The sequence below is a fragment of the Podarcis liolepis genome, assembly GCF_965112155.1.
Source record: "Podarcis liolepis genome assembly, chromosome: 6".
Taxonomy (NCBI): domain Eukaryota; kingdom Metazoa; phylum Chordata; class Lepidosauria; order Squamata; family Lacertidae; genus Podarcis; species Podarcis liolepis.
This window is the reverse complement of record NC_139559.1, coordinates 63040910-63061428: the sequence shown is the minus strand read 5'-3', so window position 1 is coordinate 63061428 and position 20519 is coordinate 63040910. Positions and strand designations below refer to the sequence as shown.

Below are 20519 nucleotides of genomic sequence, written 5' to 3'. Positions count from 1 at the left end.
AGAAGAGAACAAAACACACAATACATCAAAACCAAAAACAAAAGCAAACAAAAAATTTAAAACAAATCCAATATTCCCAAATCTTTATCTTTCGTTAACTTGTTTCATCGACCTCCTCACACCTCCTTTTTGTATTCTAGTTATTAATTATCTCAGCAAATCCTTTCCATCTTTCACTATGTTCTGTCATTAAGTTGTCTTAATTTATTTTAACCTTATCTTACCATAAAAAGCCCTAAAACTTAAAACTTATTTGTACATAACTCCTTATAGCATTTCTACTAAAGCCAAATAGTTTCATTCCAACATTTTTTCTAACACTCATTAATTTTACAATATTTCTCTAAATGAATTTTTAAACTTTCTTCCAATCTTCATCCACCCTCTCTTCTTCCTAGTCTCGGGTTCTGTCAGTCCTTTCTATCCATTCCATTTAGTCCATCCACCTGGTGATCTTCTATCCGAGGCTCTTAACTCTTTTCCATGTCCCTTCTGCAGATCTTCTTCATATTTATACCTGCACTTTACTTTGTCTTCTGCTGATCTTGTTCTTAATTTCCTTCCTTTATCACTGAGGAGTAGATCTCGGGGAGACTCCAACCTAACAATGTCTTTATCCCTTCTCGACAGGTCAGCCCATTCTACATAGTCAGCACTAAAATCCAAAAGGTATTTCAAGGCATGTTTCAAAGTCCCTCCAAAGTTAAAGGCCCCGACAACGCCAAACTCCCCCTGGCACAGAACCAGATCCCAGAAGCCAGAACAGCCCTGCATAGGAGGATCTATCCAATTTCCCATCTCCAATCCAAAGGAGACTCCATCTCTCCAAATCTGACTTTCTCCAGGTTCGGTCATCAAAAACAACAGCTTATGTTCCTGCAAGGCCGTGGCTTTCTCCACTTGCATTACTTGAGGTTCAACAGCAACCTCCTCCTTTGTCTTCTGCACAACTTGCCCTGTCAAAGCAGATTCCTGGGTCGGTTCCTGAGTGGTTTCTATATATGTATTCACTGTTTGTCCAAAATTATTAACTGCAACAGTCATCAAATCCATCTCCTGGTGTAGCTGTTCCAATAAAGCGCTTGTCTTGCAAAAAGCAATTACTAAGGCTTCTTCTGGGCACATTCTTGTTCAAGGTCAATGTCTGGTTCTCACGATCTTTAATCTCTGCAGCTGGAGAATTCCCCAAGATCGACTCCAACAACAGTTTCAAAAGCTCCCTCTAGGGGAAACAATTTCTATTTGTATCCGTCCTTTTAAAAGCAGATCCAGCAACAAAATTACTTTCATTTTTCAAACATTTTGTTCCTTTTAAATGCAAAATGAAACATTGGAATCAATATGTTTCTCTTTTTTAACTATCTATCAACAAACGTTTTATTCACAGTCAATGAACTTTCCCAAAACGTCTGTCTTCCTAGCAACCCGTTCCCAGGTTCAAGGCGGTGGAAATTTATCTTTCTTTACTCTCTCTCCTGCAGGCCTGAACAATCTAAGATTTCCCCCCTCTTCTCCTGCTTCCAAGGGGGGTTTAGTAGTTTTAGCCAATGGAGATTTAGTCCTTTACAAAAGACTTTCCAGACTTTAGCTTGCAATGTCTTTGCTTCAAACTATTTACAAAAGCGGAAGACGGACTTCCTGTTTAGAACCTTCCTGCTTTGGTGCCAAATTAAGATATTTCATAGTCCAATTTTCCGTTCTACTCACGGGTAGTTGTTTAAAGTCCAATTGTCCACAGGAAAAAGTCAGCACTCTCCGGCAACAGCAATGTGGCTTCACTCCATGAAAAGAGCAGTCGATTCGAAGCACCGCGCCGCTCACCCCACGTCGCTCCGGATCCCCCAAACCGGGTTTCCCCGCGAGTAGGGGAGGCGCAAAAGGTGCCTGCCGAATCCCACGTCCACAGGCTTCTCCCGCCTGTGGTTTTTGATGGGTCTCCACCTCGCCGTGGCGGTCCAGACCCTAATTTCCACGAAGCGGATTCCTCCTGATCAGAGGAAATCCGCCATTGCCAGAGGCGCTCACCCGGAAGTCCATGGCCGGGCATGGATTTTAACATATGTCAATAGCCAGAACTACAGAACCATGTTAAGCCAGTTGGGCTTTTTTCAAGCAAATCACAACAATATTAAAAGAAGCCCAATTTCCTGGTAAGTATTCCTTCCAACTATTAGCTATGATGGGTAAATGGAACAATCAAATGCAGTGGGGTGTTTGGTGGAATGAATAGATAGGGAAGGTTGTTGCCCTCATGCTTTGCATGTGGGGTTCCTGGGGGCATCTGGTTAGATAGCCTAAAGAGATCTTTGGTCCGACCTATTAGGACTTTTCTGGTGTATGTCTAAGAACTGGATACAGTCAACATGCAGGCCTACCAGGAGTGGGCAGACTTCAGGCTGGTGGGATCTACTGTGTGTGTCTGTGTTTATAGAACCCTGAAGTCCACCAACAGGTGCAAAACGTTATTATTTTATTTTTATAATTGTTAATTTATTAATTGCCTTATACACAATTGTCTCAAGGCAATTTTACGCATCTGAAATCCAGCACATGCTCAGCCCAGTAATTTCTTTTCAATACCAGAATGGAGCTCACACAGCTTCTTACACAAACATCGCCTCCTAGTTTTACCCCAAATTTGAGAATGAACGCAGGAGAGGCCTGCCTTTCGCCTTGAAAGGAGAAGCCTGCTTGAGAGAAGGTATCATATGACATTTTCAAATATCTATCACATGGAAGATGGAAGCACGCTTGGTTTCTTCTGCTCCTGAGTGTAGGACCCAAACCAACTGGCTTCAAGTTACAAGAAAGGAGATTCCAACTAACTTTTTGACAGTGGGATGGGCTCCCTCAGACTCGAAGGGTTTTAAAGCAGAGGTTGGATGGCAGCCCCTGTTTAGGGGAGTATTTAATGATGTTTTATTGTGTTTTCAACATTTTGTTGGGAGCCGCCCAGAGAGGCTTTGGCAACCCAGTCTGAGGGGCGGCATACAAATGATAAAAGTGTTGTTGTTGTCATCTGCCATGGATGCTTTAGTTGAGATTCCCGCGCTGCAGAGGGTTGGACTAGATGACCCTTCCAAGTCTACAATTCTGAGGGAGGGAAAACGACCAGCAGCCACTTCCCGCCCGCCCTTGGCGGTGGCCGCGGGCTCAATCCTGTTCCTGCCTTAAAACGAAACTCTGCAGAGGTGCTTTAGGGCCGCGGGGTAACTCAGGGCTCCCGCCGCTCCCCAACCCCGCCTGGGACGGAGGCGCCGCGGACCCTGCCCGGGAGAGCGGCTTCCTGCTGCCTCCGAGGAGCCGAGCAAGGGAGGAAGGAAGGAGAGGGCGCTCCTTCCCGCCCCCGGATCCGCTCCCCGCTGGCAGAGGCGCTGCTGGGCGGACGAGAGCAGCGCGCAGTCCTGGCCCAGGAAGGAGCCTCGTCCCTTCCCCGCCCGGGGCCAGGCGGAGCCAGCAGCGGAGGCAGCAGCAGCAGCAGGAGGAGGAGGAGCAGCGGGTGAGAGGTCGGCTAGCTCCGGTCGCCCATAGAGACGGCGGAGTCCCGAGTTGCGAGGGCGGCGGCGGCCGGAGAAGGGGCTGAGGCGGCGAGGCGCACGGTAAGGAGGGCGGGCGCGGCGTCGCCGCCGCCGGAGGGAGCGGGAGCGAGGGAGGAGGGCCTCCCCGGGCCACAGGCAGCGCTGCTCTTTCCTGCTTCTTTCTCCGCCCGGGCGCTGTCCCCGCCTCCCGCCATTGCAGCCGCCGGGCCGAGGACTGCCCCCTCCGCGGCCGCCCGCTGCCTTTCCTCGGCCGCTCGAGGCGCGCAGAGCCGTCGTCGCGGGGAGCGGGAGAGCCTTCGGCTTGCTGCCCCCGCCGCCTCTTCCTGGCCGCGGTGCGGGGCGCTGAGCGAGGCGTGGCTGCCGCGGGCAGGCGGGCGGGCGGGCGCCTCCCGGGCTCGCTAGGCCACTGTTTCCACGCCACCAGCGCCGGGTCGTGGGGAGAGGGTGGGTCGGCTCCTTTTTCTCGAAACGAGGTGTGCTAGGGTGGCTCTTGCCCCGTGTTAGAGAACATGGAGGGTGATTCTGTGTATGTGTGAACGTCGGAAGAGTTTTCGGGCTGAAGGTCCGTCTTGTTTCCAAAGTGGCTTGTTTCCAAAATGGCTAGCCAGATGTTTCTGGGAAGCCCCCAAGCAAGGACCAGAGTGCTAATCTAGTAACTTGCCTATAGATTCTGGTTGATTCTAGGGTGGTGCACAACAACAACAACAACACCACAATATTGATAAGAATTGCATCAACATACCTATCATAACAGTAAAACTTGTTTCAGGACCTAAACCTGGAGCTTCCATTTAGCTATTATGACTAGTGTTGAACTGCCTATGGTGCATTTCTAGAATCCCCATTTAAAACCATCTTGAGTTATCGGCTGTTGCCACATCTTGTTGGCTCTGATGGGAAGAAGCAGGACTATTGTGAGGTTGCTACCTGAGGTCCCTTGGGTTGCTGGATGGGTCTGTCTTCCAGAATTGCACAGAGGCCAAAGTAGATACAATGGACAGGTATAGACTAGTCCAGCCTTCTCCAACCTGGTGCCTTCCAGATGTTTTGGACTACAACTCCCATCAGCTGGAATAGAGTACCAGCAAAGCATTGTTGAGTTCTCACATCATGTGCGTTATCTGCTTTCATTGCTGAGTTTCAGTTACCAATGAGACCTCACAGTAGGGTCAGAAACAGTATCAGTGCCTCAGACAGCAGGCAAGCACTGCATACAAGGCTGCTATCCTATTATGCTGCAGATTGGCTTTTGCTTGATGATGGATATTCGGCACTGATATATATTTATTGGCTAGAAGATAATGTGGCTGGCTGTAATGTTTAATAAAATGGTGGTTACCTACATAACCATACTGCATCGCTGGTGCGCCTTGCCAACCATTATGGCTTAATGATGCTAATTATTCCCTTTTAGTTTTGTGGCTTCCTTAGTATAGTGTGGCTGCTCCTGGTTTCCAGTGTGTCCAAAAGACGATGAATGGTGCTGGCCTGCAACACTCCCAGCTCATTTTTGCTGATGGTTGGTGCTGAGCTACATTGTGGTGACTGCTGTGGAGAAAGGGTCACCAAAGCAGGGGGCCCTCCAATATGTTGGACTCCAGTTCCTATCAGCCCCAGCCGCCGTGGGCAGTGGTCAAAGATGATGGTAGCTGTCACCCAATAACATCTGGAAGGCCAGCGGATCCCCACCGCTGCACCAAAGACACGTAGTCAGCATTTACCTAGTGGTGTTTGAACTCTGCATTTCCGTAAGAAACACTCCATTCTTCTGTTGGGAGTTTCAGAAGGGTAGAATTTGTAAACGAAAGCAAGAAATTAATGCACAGTTGTGCAGAAGTGGCTCACCATGTGTGGCAGAGCTGCTGGGCTTTCCAGCATGTGGGTCGCTGTTGCTTACCAAGAGGGGCGGGGGGAGGACAAGGTGGCAAAGAGTTTGGTGTGCCATGCCTGCCTCCCTCCCAGTAAGCAACAGCATCCAGCCTACAGGGAAGCTAGTGCAGCAACTCTGCCCCACGCAGTGAGCCACCTCTGCTTCCGTGGAAATAAAATACAAGGAAAACAAAGCAAGCTATGGGGTCTGTGGTGAGGTTTTCCGTATTCTCCTGCTCCTTGAAGCTGCTTGTGTTTAGTTTCTACCAAACTCCCATGCTTTTATGAAGGAGAACCTGATAAAACTGCTCCCGTATGTCATCTTGATGCTGTTGCAAGTAAAAGGAAAAGATTGGTGGTTGTTCTAGCCTGAACTTAGTGTAACTCTTGACTGTGAGCTGCTAGAACAATAATAAGCATCATATAGCTGGTGTCTGCTGGATATTAAGTGCACTTTTCTCCCGAAGGAAACAGCATGAAAGGGAAGTCTACAAAATGTTGGCTTGACTTACTACCCAGCCGTACTCCATAGTTGCCACTGACTCTCTCCATCCCCATAGCCTTCTGCGTCTGCTAGAGAGCTTGGGAAAAGAAGGGGGCATCTCATATCACACTGGGAGTGGGCTTTAATCTTGCATGCACAGTATGCTTCTGTTCGGTGTAATTTAAAAGAAACACCCCTTCCTGACTGTAGTGTGTGTGTATTGTCGCGGGGGAGGCGGGAGTGTCTCTTAACTCTCCCCACAAGCACTGCACAGTGCGAAGGCCCCCTTCTTCCCTCTCAAGGTGAGAGGCAGGAGAGGGTTTCTCAGGTTACACTGAGTAGGGGCCCTTGACCCAGCAAGCTGCAGCGCAGGTGGATTTATGGACACCTACTGATCGGAAAGCCTAGTCACAAGAAAAATCTCACAGCGAGAACATCAGGGAGTTTATTTAACAAGTTCTGTCATGTTTAATGATAGTCTTGCTTGCTATGGAGGTGAAACATAAAGCTTACTGGATAGTGAAACCTTGCAGAGTGGGATTAAACTTTGCTTCTTCTTACACTTTCGCTGTTTCAGACCCAACATTTTTAATGCTGGAATCTTCCATTTTGTACACATTTGCTTCGTATACTTGTAATCGTCAACTCATTTTTACCTCTTTCCGCTTGGAACCCCCCCCCCATTAAAGCTTTCTCTCAGGCTGGGGGAACCCTTTTCAGCCTAAGGGTCACATTTCCTCATGGGCTCACCTGCTAGCTGTGGGCAGGATCAGAGACAAAGAAAAGTGAGCAGAGCAATAGGTGTGACTCTTACAGTAACCTGTATTTTTAGCTACAACCTCCCCCCCAAGGTTTTTGCATAAACACTCTGCATGCATTGTTTTTGTTCATTATTTTGTTATGTATATTTTATACTGTAAACTGCCCTGTAAACCTGAAATGACAGGCGGCATAGAATTTTAATAAATATTATTAATAATATTTTTTTGATTCTCCAGTCAAGGAAGAGGCAGAATCACAGTTCAAGGACACATTTCAGTTGGCAGAAGCACTTGAGGAGAGTGCAGAACAGGGCTGTTAAGAAGCAGGGTCCTGGGATAGGGGGCATGGACTGGGAAGAGTTTTGAAAGCCCAGTAGAGAAGCTGCAATGTGGTTCTCCCCACCCAGGCCTGATGTTCCCAATTGCTACTTAAACTGCAGCTTTTATATTTTTATTAACTGTTGTTAAAGTTCCAGAAACGGAAAGATTTATGCAAGTACCAAATGAAGTTTGTCTCGGTTTTGGATAGCAAAATTTGTGCCCTTAAACATGGTGAGATTCCAAATAAATGCCTGTCTCCTCTAGATAATAATGTTAAAATCATAACAAATGATTCACAAAATAGAGAGCAAGTTCTCCAGAACTCTTTATCAGACTAGTTCTTAAGCAAAGCAGAAGGGTGTGTGTGTGTGTGTGTGTGTGTGTGTGTGTGTGAAATGAAACAAAACAATACAAAAAAGTAGGGAGATGTTGTAGCCATGAAGTCTGTGTTTAGACTCTCTTCCAAAATGGAGATTGCAGAATAAATTGCTGTCTGCTAGGTTCTGCAAATATTGGGTTATGTCTAGGGTTCTGTGATAAAGAAGCAATGGGTGATCCCCGTTTCTGAAAACATAAATCCTGTCAGTTATCCAGAACTGTATTGTGTCTTAAGCAACACGCGCAAGTTCTTGCTTAGGAACAGAGTTAAATATGTTGCAAATAGAGGAAGATCCATAGCTCAGTGGCAGTGCACATGTTTTTTATTTTCCATCAAGGCCATCAAGGCAGATGACAAGATAACTCAGTAAAAGAATAGAGTTATATACAACATTTGTCCCAATATCCCACCCAAAACAGCTTTTTACTTTTTTAAAGTTTAGTTACAGTATATTATCAAGCAGTCATTGTATTTGAAAACAAACTGCAAAATATATAATAACTGAATCTTTGAATAGAGCAAATTAAACAAACCAAAGGAGTATGGTCTATTGGAAAATTGTACTTAAAGCCGTAAAATAGGCACATATTACAAATTCAATAATAATGAATAACCAAATCAGTTGCCCTACCATGTCAAGGGAAATTCATCACAATACTAAGCTTACATTTGTTCAAAAGCAGGCTGAGTCTCAGATGAGTCAGAGCAAAGCCTCTGATGTTAATCTGAGATCTGGGGTAAACTCTTAAGGTAGGTGTCCTAAAGATACGTCAGCTCAATGCAGAAAATCAGCACCCAGAGACATTTTTCTGAATGTTTCAATATTTTACAATATTTACAATACAATTTACAATACAATACAATTACAATTTACAATTACAATTTACAATATTTATAAACCACTTCACATCTAGAAGCAATGAACAATAAAATAAATGAGATTTGAAAATGATACAGTCCCTAAAAACAATAACACAGTTTCTACAATTGTGCAATTAATATTTCAATAAATGTCTGGGCTGCAGTTCCAGGAAATTACAGATATCAAAGTTGTTATATGCTGTCCACGATGAGCCCCAGTTTATACTGTGACCACTGTGTTTTGAATCCATTGTACTTCATGAAAATTCTGCAAATGGCAGCTCCACATAAAAGTGTGTTATTGTACCCTAATCTGGATGATACTAAGCCACGAATGGCAGTGGCCAGGTCTGTTTTATTCAGAAAAAGCTATGGCTATTGTGCCCGTCTGGGCAGAGCATTCCAGCCCCTACCCCACCCTGCAGTTCTGGGCTGTGGGGTGTTTGGATCGAGTAGAGGTGCCCCTCCTTTACTCAGCACCCAGGGACAGTGTCAGATTCAGGAGCAACCACAAACTACGTACCTGGTTTTAAAGAGACTGTGCCATTCCTAGGCTCTGGTTTAAAGCAAAGCTGCACTCTGAGCAAATCTGTTGAAATAATGGACTAAAATTAATCGTGACTAATTTAAGTCTGTTTATTTCAGTGGGATTATTCTGAGTGTAACTTGGGGAGTTGCTGCTCGCTGATGTACATAACCCCAGTCTAGGTGGGCTAATGATCTGATTCCGCATAATCGGTGTAAATCTCTGGAAGGCTCTTTTTTTCCTTTTTCCTTTTTAGGAACTTGTGATTCACAGTAGGAACATGAATAATAATAGTTCCTGTGGGTTGAGTGGGTGGAGAACAGAAGGGGAGAATTTGTTAAATTGGAGATTATTCTGTCGAAAATTACCATTGTTACATGATTACTTTCGTAAAGCAATGGCTGAATTGTTATCAGTGTTCTTGTTTGGATAAAAATAGCTTCTTAGGTTTGTGAAAATATTTACAAAATAGTTTAGTTATGGGTGGCAAACCAGTGTTGCTCATTATCAGCACTGCTCTTTAATACTTCTGCAACCACATTCTTTACAGCATTAGGGACCTATTCTTCGTGTCTGTGAAGTAATTGCTTAGTTGTTTTTGTACACGATTCAAACATCTTCGCTCATGTCAGCACTGGGAGAAAGCAATTTTTGTCTTATCTAATGTGTCTGATGCGGTAATTAGGGCTATGTTGGCTGTTTCATTACAGTCCAATCCTGTGCATGTTTACTCAGAAGTAAGTCCCAGTGAGGCTTACTTCTGGGAAAGTGTTTAGACTTGCCGCCTGAAAACTTAGTACTCATGCTAAGTTTTGCTATATTATGATAACTAATTATACACTCAATATATTTCCCAAGCCTATTATTTCTTGCCTGTTCTAGACAAGCTCTTGCTTACACATAAACTGGTATGCAGTTCAGTATCTGTGGCCATGGGACACAATAGTACTTAATAGTATGAAGGACAGGGCTATTGAACAATTTTCAGTGCTCATCCTATTTTAAATTTACTACAATTTGTTTCCATGTCAGGAGGCTTGAGGGGGGGGGGTCCATGGAAATACACGCCGCACAAAAGCAGCTGTCTTCAGCTTAACATGGGGCTTCTGTGTACTAAAGTTTGTCCTGTGTTCTTGAAAATTGTGGAATCAGACAGTTATTCATTTATGTTGCCCCCATTGCTTGAGAACATCAGTAGCATTTTTGTCTGACTTCCAGACAGTAAAAAATAATTACAGCTCAATAAAATGTATTATAGTGAAGGGAAGCATTTGAAGATAGCCCACCACCCAAGAATTTTAATTTTATTTGTCACATGGGTATTCTTGAGTTCCTCCAAAGGTAACATACTTGGGATCATGCTGTTTATATTTGCCCAACAACCCTGTGAAGTACAGTTGGGGAGAGGCAATAACTTGATCAGGCTGTCCATTGCATTTTGTGGTTAAACAGGGATTTGAATCCTGGTTTTCATCTTAAATCCAGCACTCCTTAAATGCCACATCACAAATCTTCACGCCACACTGTACTTAGGTTTCGAGATAAAGAGGCGCATCTCCAAGCTGAAAAATCCGTAACTAAGACTAATAAAACTGCCATATATTGTGCTAGCACCCAGAAGGCAGTGCTTGTTTTGGGATTTCAACTTTGGGTGCCACCATTACTGAGGAACACGCTCTTCTGTTTTTATGTTCCCATCTTCTAAAGGTCTCATTATGCTTCACCTGTAGAATTTCATTATGTCTCTGGGACATGAAACTATGCAAGAGCCTCTCTCCTCTGGAAAAGCCTTGTAGATGTTGATCTGAACACGATACAGCTGCCTTGATGTGATGCTTACATGAGGATTATGTACCGGGAAGTCTTGTCCCAAGTGTTTAAATTTCAGCTGGGGTTCTGTACAACAGAAATAAAACACGTAATATTTTTTGATTTGTGCCTACTTTAATCAGATTCCTTTTTGGCAGTTTAAGAGTACTACAATTTGTTTGCCACATCTTACTTTCACTTTTAGCCATATAAAAGCAAGTAGTTTCAGTTGCTCTTTTTTCCTCGTTCCTGTTCTTGTTGTGTTAGAGATTTAGGCACTGGTAAAAGTTTATGCTTTCAGTGTAGGTCTGGAAGAAGCAAGTATCATTTTGATCTTGTATTAGCAGTCAGAAAATAAACAAGTGGCTGATATGTTGGCTAAACAATGTATTCCAAGGCTCAAAAGACAGGTAGAGTCAGTTAATGTGCTTAACTGTTCTCCCATTTCATGATGCACCCTTGCTAAACCAGAGTTGCAACAAAAAAAGACCATGCATAATCTTGCATTTCTAATCGGCAGTAATCTGTGAATGTTTTTATATCCAAACAGATACATATTGTGCCTATAACTTCCTTTTCCTTTGATCCCATTCCACCTCACCTGGAGGAATAATAGGATGCATTGTATGTAGGCAAATAAACTAAACGAGCCACTGACATACTTGGATGTAGAAATATCCAGGCTCAGAGCCATGCGTAGTCATTAAGGTTCCTTTCTGTTCTTGGTCAAGTCACTTAAAGTTCAGATATGCAGAAAAATAGTGGTAAGTTGGGGAAAGACAGGCTTGAATGTATACAACAACGTCCATGTGTCAGGGTGCAGATCAGTCTAAACTCATTATCCCTAATAAGTTAAAAGGTAAAGGACCCCTGGACGGTTAAGTCCAGTCACAGGCGACTAAGGGGTGCTGTGCTTATCTCGGTTTTCAGGCCGAGGGAGCTGTTGTTTGCCCACAGTCAGCTTTCTGGGTCATGTGGCCAGCATGACTAAACTGCTACTGGTGCGCGGAGGACCGTGATGAGTGCCAGAGCACACGGAAACACCGTTTGCCTTCCCACCGCAGTGGTACCTATTTATCTTTTACCATTACCTTTTTACCTTACCTATTTATCTACTTGCACTGGTATGCTTTCGAACTGCTATGTTAGCAGAACCTGTGAGAGAGCAATGGGAGCTCACCCTGTTTTGCAGATTCAAACTGCCAACCTTCCAGTCAGCAAGCCCAGGGGGCTCAGTGGTTTAGACCACAGTGCCACCCGCATATCCCTAATACAGTATACTAACTTTGCAATGCAGATTTTTTTATGTTATTAATTTAGAAAGACTGCACTGTGGGTTTTGGTTTTTTTTAGTGGATGCTTGTTTGAATCAGTTCCAGGTCTGTGTTTGAAATTCGTGGGAATACTGGAAAATCAAAAGAAGTGTTTGCATGAATATTGATGATAGCATCTTGAACTGTATTAAATAATTGCTTCACATTCCTACATCTAGTAGATATTATTCAAAAGGTAAATGTGAGGCTTACATTTTTAACAGCATATTCCTAAGGAAATAATATATTCTGCATTTTAAAATCTAAATTGTATGAAACATTGATAATGTTTCTGTAGGAATAAATCAACCATTGGCAATGAGATGCATTAGCTGATCTCTTATTAGTCTATTCTAGTATATCGTATAAATGTATTTGTCCTCATTAGTCTACAAAATAACTTGAGTACTATTGTTCATGAGAGAGAGCTGTTTTCCTATCCCATTTCTGCCCCAATTTAAATTAATTACATACCACTTTTCTGCTGCAATATCCTTTTGACCTTAACCATATTCTTTTTAGTAATGGCATGGGAACACAAACACTTTTGGGGTTTTTAAAGCTTGTATACTTTTCTTCTACCTCTATTCCTTTAATGTGACTTCATGAGAAGTATTTGTAATGCATTATAATAGCATCTAAGGTTAACAACAATACATGTTTTATTGCCCTTTGACATTTTTAAATGGATGCTGTCAGTCTGTCCAGGCCCAAAGGCTCTAGAACTTTAAAATATTTTAATGAGCAATAATAAGCAAAGGTAGTCATGTTGGTCCTTAAGAGTTGGCCCCAGAATGTTGGCCCAAGGCCTGTAAAAGATTTAGCCATCATTGTCTTAAACAAAATGCAGAGGTTACTGGCATAGGCACAGTGCAGAAGTAAAGAGAAACTTGGCACTCTTTAATTTAGCAAAATCAGGGATTACCTTTGGATGGTGTTCTAGGTACTAATTTTAATTTTCATATGAAAATAATTTTAATATGAACTTTGGATGGTTGTCAAGTGCACCACCCAAAATTAATCCCTTACTTTGGTAAATGAAAGACTCTCATGTTTCTCTTTATTTCTGTTGTCTGTGTAGCTCAGGAACTAGTGTGTTTCATTTAAGTTTGAGATATCACAATATACTTAAAGCGAGTAGTTAAAATATAATTTGCCCTAACAGCAGCCCAGTAATCAGCATTGTTTGTATGGTGTGCATCCTCGGTGTGTAACCTGATACCTGTAACCTGGTAACAGGAATGGACTCAGCCTGCAGTCTCCATCATGAAGTCAACCTGACCTCCTGGCTACAACATCAACCTAATTTTTGTACTTTAAAAAATTATCCTCATCTCCCTTGCCCCCGGTTTTGTTGTTGTGTCTTGCTTGATTAAGAGTTCTAGAGAACTCTAAAGCTTGCCACTCTTGTGGACACTTTGGCTAGTCTCAATAATTGCATTGTAATGATTCTTCAACACCAACGTCCTTGGACTGGTCATGTTGTTTGGATGCCTGATTATCGTCTTCCAAAACAACTACTCTATTTCTAGCTTAAGAAAGGAAAACGAAATACTGGAGGACAACAAAAGAGGTTTAAAGATGCTCTCCAGGCAAATCGGAAAAAAATGCAATATAAGCACCGATAATAGGAAACACTGGCCTGCAAGTGCTCCAGTTGGAGAACAGCCTCTACAAAAGGCATTGTGGATTTTGAAGAAGCACGAATTCAGGACAAAAGGGAGAAATGAGCTAAGAGGAAGGCACATTAGGCAAATTCTCACCGTGATCAACTCCCACCCAGAAACCTACGTCCCCTCTATGGAAGGATGTGTGGATCCAGAATTGGCCTCCACAGTCGTTTATGGACACACCACTAAGACTGTGTTCATGGAAGACAATCTTACTCAGCCAGAGAGAGAAAGAGAGAAGAGATTGCCCAACTAGATTTTGGAGATTAATGATCGAAGCATCCTCAAAAGTCAGATAGAATTAAGTTCAATTTAAATTGCCAAAAAGCCTTTGATCCACAAAATAATTTGTTTTATGCCAGTACTGGTGACTAGTAACCTATTCTGGGAATATTCCCCACAGTGGGAGTTTCATTCATAAAAATGGCTGCACTTGCAGTAGGGCGAAGTAAATCAAGAAGTCTCCTCTGGTTTGGCAGTATTTGCTCCAAGTAAAGGAGAAATTACCAGTTTAATCTGAGTTGTGGGACTGTTAGCTCATCTACCACTTATAACAATTACAATTTTTAAGATCTGTTTTAATGTTGTTGTTTTTTCTTGCTCTCACTCTGCTGTTTTTAGTATTTTTTAAATATCCTTGATTGTTTTAATTGTAAGACACCCTGCACATTGTGAAACTGAATGACAGGATATAATATACTTTCATTAAATAACTGGACAGTGGGAGATTCAGATGATGTATATTTAAATGATACTGAGGCTGTCTTGTTTTAAACACTCGATTGGAAGCCGCCCAGAGTGGCTGGGGAAACTCAGCCAGATGGGCGGGGTATAAATAAATTATTATTATTATTATTATTATTATTATTATTAATCATTGGGGGTGGGATGTATGAAACTGCCTCCTACTGAGTCAGACCAACTAGCCCAGGGGTCAGCAACTTTCTTCAGTCGTAGGCCAGTCCACCACCCCTCAGACCATGTGGTGGGCCGGACTATATTTTTTGGGGGGAAATGAACGAATTCCTATGCCCCACAAATAACCCAGAGATGCAGTTAAAATAAAAGGACACATTCTACTCATGTAAAAACACGCTGATTCCCGTACTGTCCGCGGGTCGGATTGAGAAGGCGATTGGGCCGCATCTGGCCCCCGGGCCTTAGGTTGCCTACCCCTGATCTAGCCTGAATCTCTGACTGGTGAAGACTCTCCAGAGTACCAAACGGGAGTCTTTCCCAGTTCTGCTGCCTTAGATTATTTCAGCTGCTGTGCCCTGGGACATTTTGCATATGAGGCACTTACTCAATCACTGACCAATGGGTCCTCTTTCTCCTTGTTTTTGTTTAAAAATATAAATTCTGAATGCAAAATTCCAAAGCTTACATTAAAGGAATTTAAGTAGAATTGACAAGAAAACAAGATGGAAGATAACCGGAGAAATCAGATTAATCAAAACCTGGACTTCAAAGATGATTGAGAATTTCATTCTTACATTGGTGGTGTATACTGCTTGTATGTTAAGATTCATAGGCCGTTTATGGCAGGGGGCAGGGGTACCCAGCATGGTGCCCTCCAGATGTTGAACTGCAGCTCTTGTCAACCCTGATTGTTTGTCACTGATTCTTTGACAGAGCCCTGGATGCTGCATTTGACTGGGGAATTGTGATCAGTGATTGTGATCACCTGTTTGTAAGAGTGGCCTCCCATTCAGCAAGAAAACCGCATGGGTTTGGCGTCTAGCTTGATCCTGAGTGCCATGTTTTAGCTTACAGTATGTGCTGGGCTTTCAGTTTATCTTAAGTTAAACATACATCCTGGGACATATTAAACATCAGGAAGAAAAATCTCACATTTTCCAAACTTCATTGTTTCTGCTTTCTCATTCCCATGACTACCTTTATGATTTTTCAATACTTTTTCTTGTATACTTTATCTGTCTTGGTCAAAACAGTATCCATTAATTAACGAGACCTGCTCTAAACTATGGAAGTGGGGCTTTGGCTTTGCCAGGTGCTCTTGAGAGTAAACTAAATCCAGTGTTTCCTCTGAATCTTGTGGGTGGGTAGAAATCTGGGATCATCCACTCAGCTCCAAATATGAAGGGAGTCTGGGGCTCATCATACTTGCCAGAGACCATGTGACTTCTTCCTATGGTGAGTGTGGCTTGCAAAATTGTGGACCTTGGTTACTGCTTGTGGTTAGTTCAGAGAAAGTTAAATTTTGAGCCCTGGATTTCGACAATATGCTAAGTCAGTTCCTGGCTTATCTCAGTAAAGCAAGGGAGCAAACTAACCAGGGAGGAGCAAAACAGCCACAATCTCCTTCCCAGGAGCCTGCAGGTTCTCACTAAACCATCATTTGGCTTATTGTAATGTGTGAACCAGAACTCTTGTTCTCTGGCTCCTGGTACAAAAGTGCTGCCTAGTCACTGACATTCTGAAGCTGTGAGGATTTCTAGCAGCAGAAAGAGAAAAGAGTTAAGATTGCAGTTATTTCTAGGAAGATAAATATTTGGGGTCAGGAGAAGAGACATGGGATTTGGGATATTTTGAAACCGGGTGTGGGTTACAGAGATCATGTATAAAACTAATGAATGGAACACATCTTCATTATTCTGCTGCAGACACTTTCTTTTTGCCTATATATTTCTTAAACATTCTGTTCATTTGGAGTTAACGGAAGGCTGCTTTTCTGATATTTGGCGGAATTCAATGGCACACTCTTCCATTCGTTCTGCCTGCGCAAGCATTATAGCTTGCTAGATGCAGCAATGCCCCTTTCCCCTGTGCAATGTTATGGGTCATGCCCCAACCCAGAGTCAATTTTGGAGGGAAGGGGGGGAAAGCCCCATTGTGCATGTAGAAGTCCTTTCACAGGGCTTCTGTTGACAGAACTGGTTAGCTGAATCCCATCCTTTGCTTTGTTTAACTTTGTGTTAGGATGGCAGTTCATAAACCCTTTTTTAAAAAAGCACCAGATCTTTTCATCAGGTCATGTTTAGTGCTAATAATACTGGTAAATTTGTACATCCTAAGAAGTAATTTTATACTGTTGCAGTAGGAAAACACACTCTCTCCTTTCCAGATGCTACTGTCTTCTTTTCTCATCATTCCACTTAATATCTGTTTTCCAGATTTTTCCAAAGGCCAAGTGCAAGATTTGTCGCAGAGCAAGAACTGGAAGCTAATCACCTGAGTCCTTGTTGGTGCTTTAATAGCCAGACTGTTCCTGTCATTCACACTAGAAGGTAAATATTATACCAAAGCAGAAACCTTATTTTTTAATTCAGATGTTCCTTGTATCTTTATAGATAATTAACATTTTTTTAAATTCAGAGATGAGGTTTATAGTGCCACCTGGAGGTTTAACAAGCAAATCTTCCATAGAAATATTTAGTGCAATTCTGTGATGAATTCTAAATTTGCCTTTAACTAATACCATACTAGACTAGGGCTTGCCGAGCAGAAGGTTGGCAGTTCGAATCCCCGCAACGGGGTGAGCTCCTGTTGCTCGGTCCCTGCTCCTGCCAACCTAGCAGTTTGAAAGCACATCAAAGTGCAAGCACCGTATTTTTCGCCCTATAGGACGCACTTTTTCCTCTCCAAAAATGAAGGGGAAATGTGTGTGCATCCTACCGACTCCTCTCGCTCTCCAGGCTTCGCGCACCTCTCCGCAAGCAGCGGGAGCCCAGCACTGGGCTCCCGCTGCTTGCGGAGAGGTGCCTGCATGCTGAAGCCTGCGCGCGCTGAGCTCAGCGCGTCCAGGCTTCGCGGACCTCTCAGCAAGCAGCAGGAGCCAGCGCTGGGCTCCCACGGCTTGCAGAGAGCTGCCTGTTTGGGGGCTGGGGTCGGGGGAAGCTCAGGCTTCTCCCGCCCCAGCCCTGCGCCTGGGGGGGAAATAATTTTCCCCTTTTATTTCCCCCCCAAAAAACTAGGTGCGCCTTATGGGACGGTGCGTCCTATAGGGCGAAAAATACGGTAGATAAATATGTACTGCTCTGGTGGGAAGGTAAACGGTGTTTCTGTGCGCTGCTCTGGTTTGCCAGAAAGTGGCTTAGTCATGCTGGCCACATGACCCGGGAGCTGTACGCTGGCTCCCTCGGCCAGTAAAGCAAAATGAGTGCCGCAACCCCCAGAGTCGGCCACGACTGGACCTAACAGTCAAGGGTCCCTTTACCTTTACTTTGCACAGTACTACAAATAGGACTGTGTAGATGCATATGGAATACGTGCCCACACTCTCATCCCTCGACTAAAGTTTATATAACTTTTCACCTGTTTCGAAAGACAAAAAAAATGTTTTGCTGCTCAGTTTTCACTTTACAACTGCAGAGAGGACAGTAATATTTAATTCAGATAGTGCGTATTCCTGACAAGATTGATCCCATTGGGTGGTTGGGTGAAGGTAGAACTAGCAATTGGTCTTCAGCTGATGGCAATAAGTATTGAGTACCTTTGTGGAGGCTGCGTATCGCACCAAAGCTGAGTGGTCAGACATCCTCCAGAACCTTGGACAATTCTTAGAGACCAAACAACTTGTTCTGATGGGTTCCTAGTTCCAGGCAAGCACTTACATACTCAGTCTGTTATGTTCACTATGTAGCCTACGGTCAATCTCCTTCCTGAGGAGTGGAAAGCTTTAAAAGGGCAGTCTCTAATAATTTCATTCTATGTGTGTTGGGAAGCAGGCATTGCAGCGAGTTACACTCTTGGTAGCAAGAGCTCTGGGGTACCAGGGGTTACTTTCTCCACCAGGCCAAGCTCAGGGGATAGTGTTGGGGCCCAGGGACATCACCCCTGCAACTTCTGTCATTGGTCCTTCAGACATAGCTGGCCCTGCTGGTTGCTGCTTGTAGTTGGGTTCATGAAAGACCATCCTTGAGCTCCTCTGCTTGTCCCCTGTTCTGCTGGCAATCTGCTCTGTGACTTCTGAATTAAGCCTAGGGGGTTCCCCTCTCCCTTCAATAATTTACGTTATGTTTATCCATCAAATATTTTTATTAGCTGTGCAGTAGTTAAATACTGATTTTAAAATGTGTTTGACTTTTTCACCACACAATTTCAGCTCTGTTTTATTCTCATCTATTCTAGTTTAATGTAAAATGGAATTACTGGTAGTTTTCTGTTCATTGTCAACTCTGCTGAGTTGGCTCTTCCATTTGTCCACTAGAGGTCAGTCCTCTGCTGATACTAAATCCAACATTAAACAGTTCTGCAACCAGCGTCCAAATGCAGAGGGACATAGCTGCATAATCATACGTCAGAATAGAAGAGCACATAGATTTTGCCACTAAGACTCCTGAGCTGGAATTATAATATTCTGATTAAAACATTTCCTGCAAATTATATATATATATTCTGATAAAATGTTTATTCATATAAAATACTACTTGATAATCCATCCTGTTTAACATTTCATCATCTGAAATGTGATCATTTGTCTGAAATCAGTGCTTATTGTTTTTATTCTGATGAAGAAGATTATAGTTCATGAAAGATTTGTGGAGTTAGCATAGAATAATCTCGGGGCTACCAGTCCCAAAAGTTTGAAAATCATAAGATAGCCTTTAGAAGAGGTTTTTTTTTAGTCTGACTCAGATTTTTGTTATATTATGTATTTTAGTTTTGAACCGTTCTTGTATCCATTAATTGCTTTTTCTACACCCCGTTTCATTAAATCTAGGCACCTTTCATGATTTTGGAATTTTTCAGTGTACAGCTAGAAATTTGATAGTTTTAAAAATAACTTGTCTGATATTCTTTGGCTACAACTGCTGTAAACAAAGCTTTCTCTTTTATAATCTACCCACAAAATTTGAGAACTAGTATAGAATATAACTACACATAGCTCCAGAGATGTTAGGTGCAATATTTATTTCAAAACATAGGAGACACAAATTATACCTTTAAGTGTACCAGCACACCTTGTTCTAGGAGTGTATGGTTTTTTTGTTTGTTTGTTTGTTTTTTGCAGAATGCACAACCCAGAGTTTTTCTGCTTGGCCATTATAGTTTGTACAAATAACCAAACTAAAAAACTCTGGACTTTGTGCCCGTTGTTCTGGGAATAAGACAAAATGTTTCACAGTATTTCTTGACATCTTGAATAATTGAATGATCCCCACCAAGAAAAAAGAAGGGCGAGCTTTCGAAAGCTTAATTACCTTTGACTCTTATGTATAATGTATCATTCCTTGTTACGGAAAGGTCAGGTGCAATTGCATTGGATGGCTTGCTTTCTAGCCTGTATGTCCATTGCGGAACTACAGAATGCTTGATGCTGATTCATACTACCTGTCCACGGGGGGGGGGGGGGGGCTATATTTGGAATTTTAAAAATCCAACCTAAAAGAGAATTGGACAAATTTATGTAGGTTAAGGCTGCCAGTGGCTCCTAGCCATGATGGGTATGTTATACCAACAGTACAGTGGTGCCCCGCAAGACGAATGCCTCGCAAGACGCAAAACTCGCTAGACGAAAGAGTTTTCCGTTTTGGAGGTGCTTCGCAAAACGAATCTCCTACGACAATGTCTTGCGAGTTCCTGCAGGGTTTTTTTTCCTTTCCACTCTTTCTTTTCCACTCTTGAGTACCAATGGCTGGGAATCACAACTGAAGAGGGTACAGTTGCACTCAGGTTCTGCTTCTGGGTTTATGGGCATCTGGTTGGCCACTGAGAGAACAGGATGCTGGATAGTATGGGCCTTTGGTCTGATCCAGCAGCTTTCTTCTTATGTTCTTATGCTCTTACCCTTCAAGTGCAGAGAACCAGCTTTTTCTCAGGGCAGGCATTTCCCCAGTATTCTTCCTTTGACTAGTACTTCCCTTAGGGGATCTCAATGGAATAAACAAGATAGACTTATAACAAGTTTGTCAAGTTCCACAATTTACAGGCGTTTCTGAAAGCAACGCATGGGAGTTTAATCTGTGTCTCTGGCCTTTCAGTATTGTGCCACATCAGTTTTCTCTAAAAATTATTTGATGAGAC

The 20519-nt window shown here is 43.0% G+C and overlaps 1 protein-coding gene across 3 annotated transcripts in view; it reads left to right on the top strand.

Annotated features, from left to right (window-relative positions):
* The first annotated feature begins 3152 nt into the window (after positions 1–3152).
* Positions 3153–20519, top strand: part of GNG12 (G protein subunit gamma 12) — a 41250-nt gene continuing 23883 nt past the window's right edge. The window contains exons 1-2 of one of the 3 annotated variants that reach the window (XR_014527791.1): positions 3179–3599; positions 16667–16780. The gene's annotated coding sequence lies outside the window, so the exon portion shown is untranslated. Of the gene's footprint in view, positions 3600–16666; positions 16781–20519 lie in introns of all 3 variants that reach the window. The other 2 variants (XM_083510601.1, XM_083510602.1) reach the window with 2 other exon arrangements.